Source organism: Herpailurus yagouaroundi, unplaced genomic scaffold, assembly GCF_014898765.1.
Source record: "Herpailurus yagouaroundi ecotype Mexico unplaced genomic scaffold, PumYag 184, whole genome shotgun sequence".
NCBI lineage: Eukaryota > Metazoa > Chordata > Mammalia > Carnivora > Felidae > Herpailurus > Herpailurus yagouaroundi.
In genome coordinates, this window is record NW_024412415.1 from 28,723,557 (window position 1) to 28,726,407 (window position 2,851).

The 2,851-nt window shown below is 43.7% G+C and overlaps 1 long non-coding RNA gene across 1 annotated transcript; it reads right to left on the reverse strand.

Moving 5' to 3' along the window:
- Nucleotides 1–950: 950 nt before the first annotated feature.
- On the reverse strand, nucleotides 951–2,315 carry LOC121042115 (uncharacterized). Its single transcript, XR_005795981.1, has 2 exons — nucleotides 1,998–2,315; nucleotides 951–1,902 (listed from the first exon to the last, which is right to left on the reverse strand). It is a non-coding gene; the product is annotated as an uncharacterized LOC121042115 (long non-coding RNA).
- Between the last annotated feature and the right edge of the window lie 536 nt (nucleotides 2,316–2,851).

A 2,851-nucleotide genomic window follows, 5' to 3' on the forward strand; every position in this document is an offset into this window, starting at 1 on the left:
TCAGTCAGTGCTTTATCTGCAAAGGGGATCTTTTTAAATTTTAGTTTAGTTTTAGTTTAAGTTTATTTATGTTGAGAGAGAGGGCACAAGCAGGGGAGGGGCAGGGAGAGAGGGAGAGAGAATCCCAAGCAGGCTCTGCACTGTTAGCTAGGAGCCTGATGTGTGGCTCGAACTTAGGAACTGCAAGATCATTACTTGAGCCAAAACCAAGAGTCAGACGTTTAACCTACTGAGCTACTCAGGTGCCCCATTATTATTATTATTATCATTATTATTGTTTATTTATTTATTTTGAGAGAGAGAGACAGAGAGCGTAAGCAGGGGAGGGACAGAGAGAGACACACAGAATCCGAAGCAGGCTCCAGGCTCTGAGCTGCCAGCACAGAGCCCGATGAGGGATTTGAACCTACCAAATGGAAGATGATAACCTGGGCCAAAGTTGGACGCTCAACAGACTGAGCCACCCAGGCACTCCTATTATTTTTTTTAAGTAGTTTTCACTCCCAGCGAGGAATGTGGAGCCCAACGCAGGGATTGAACTTATGACCCTGAGATCAAGACATGAGCTGAGATCAAGAATTGGAAAGTTGGATGCTTAAATAACTGAACCACCCAAGCGCCCTTGAAAAGTGGGTCTTTAAACAAGAGAACCTTCTCATCTCCTTCCTGAAAGCACTGTGAAGTTTACATTTCAACGATAAAGAAAAAAGCATTAAAAGCAATACAAGTTAAGATGTTGATGAAATAATGATTATAACAATGGGAGTAAATGATTCTTTAGTTACTTAGAAGGCTCTTCTGTGTCCTGTGGTCCTTAAGAGTCTTCATTATTAGGAACATCAGCTACCCCCCTTCCCCCCCCACACACACATAATACTGCAAAATCCTTTAGCTGACCATGTGTATGAGGGGTGAAACTCTACCACATTGGATAAAAGACCAAGTACCAGTTGTGTAAATTTGTGCAATTATTTCACCTTTGAGCTTTAGTTCTTTCACCAATAAAATGGAAATGATAATATCTACCTCTCAGGTTTGTTGTGGGGATTAAACAAGAAATGAAAACCACTTGATGTAATATTTGGCACCTAGTTGGGACCCAATAAACGTTAAGTTTCTGTTGTTATATAACTGCAATTCTTTCTGTGAATACCTAGGGGACCAATACATAATGATTGATATAATCACTCTCGAAAGGGGCACTTTCAACATTTAATCAACTAATAGGATGTTTTCTTAATATCTGCAATCGCTGAACTAGGTACCTAATATCCATTGAGAAAAAGATAAGCAACTCTACCCAAGGGAGACTGAACCCTAAACAGAAAGTAACAGCACTATATGACAAGCTTAGGGGACAGAATGGGTGGGGGGGGCAGGGGGGGGGCTAGGAAGTCTGCTTACCTGAGTGATGGAGGACTTTCTTGAGGAGGTTATATGCTTCATGGGGAAGAAGTAGGAGCTGTCAGATAGAAGGGAAACAGGCAGGGGAGGACACAGATGTGTAAGGAAGCACATTTTCTAAAATGACGGAGCTATTTCAGTACTGCTGGAACAGTAAAATAAATAAATAAAAAGCTTTAGCAAAAGAGAAGGGACAGGTGATTGACAGCAGTGGGTTTCTGATTGATTTTATCTTGCCGGAGATGGGGAGCCACTGGAGAATTGGGGGCAGGGAGATAATGCGAAAGGGGTAAATGGAAGAAGTGGGAAAATTACACCGCAGGTAAGTATTCGTGACTACGAAAGAGAACGCTGGCTGGCTCAAGGCCACACCCACCTTCCTTCAGTTTTTCAAATAGTTACCCAGGACCCGCAGAGAACCAGGCTCAATTCCAGGAGTTGGAAATCAGGCAGTGAACAGTACTGGAAAGGTCTCTGTTCTCATGGAAGAGACTGATACTAGATAAACAAGTAAACAAGCAAGGAAGTATCAGATAAGAGCCTCTTGGAAAATCAAACCAGGTGATAAAAGAGTCCCGAGGGGCTGTTCCTACCTGCCCCCTCACTTCTGAATCTTCGCCAAGCCTTCTCTAGATCTAAGTTTGGTTTCCCAAGGAGGCTTTGCTCTTAGAAAAAAAAAATCTCTACGGTAAATAATTAACTCAGCTCTCTGTGCACTTCCAATAAGCCTGCGTGGAGATAGCTAGTCTTCTCCAGGGCCTGGTCAGTTTGTAATCCTTGCTTTGGGGCCACCCACTTCTGGTACAAATCTCAAGTGTAAGGCTAGGGGAAGGTCACAGCAACCTTGAGACCTTTCCTGATCATTGTTCCCATGGCAACGTATGACATCCCCTCTCAGCAGGCCCCCTCCTTTATATATATGTATATGTGTGTATGTGTGTGTGTGTGTATATATATATATATCTATATATATCTATATATATCTATATCTCCTTTATAAGAGAAACCGTTTGATAGCATGGTTGAAATTGTGTATTCCTGTCCTCTGAAAAGTGCAAACTTTTAAAATACTCCCGCTGCTCCTGGCAGGAGCTCCCCCCACGTCCCTGCCCCGCCCCAGTTCCCCGGTCTCTAGAGGGCTGGTCGGGGAATCCCCACCGATGCCTTCCCTACTGCCCGAGCTGGAGGTTGGCTTGTCACCACCAGGGCTCTATGTATGTCAGGGCTCCCAGGAGCCAAAGGGATGTGGGCTAAGAACAAAAAAGCAAACATTGTTATAGGTAGCCAGGAGAGATCAGGAACTGAGAAAGTTGATTTCTCAGCGTGCATGGCCATGGTCTTCCCCCTTTTGACACATGTACTCACCGTGAAGGCTCCCCACCCACCAAAAATGTGTGTATGTGTATGTGTGTATACACATGCATATGTCTGTATGTACATGTATACA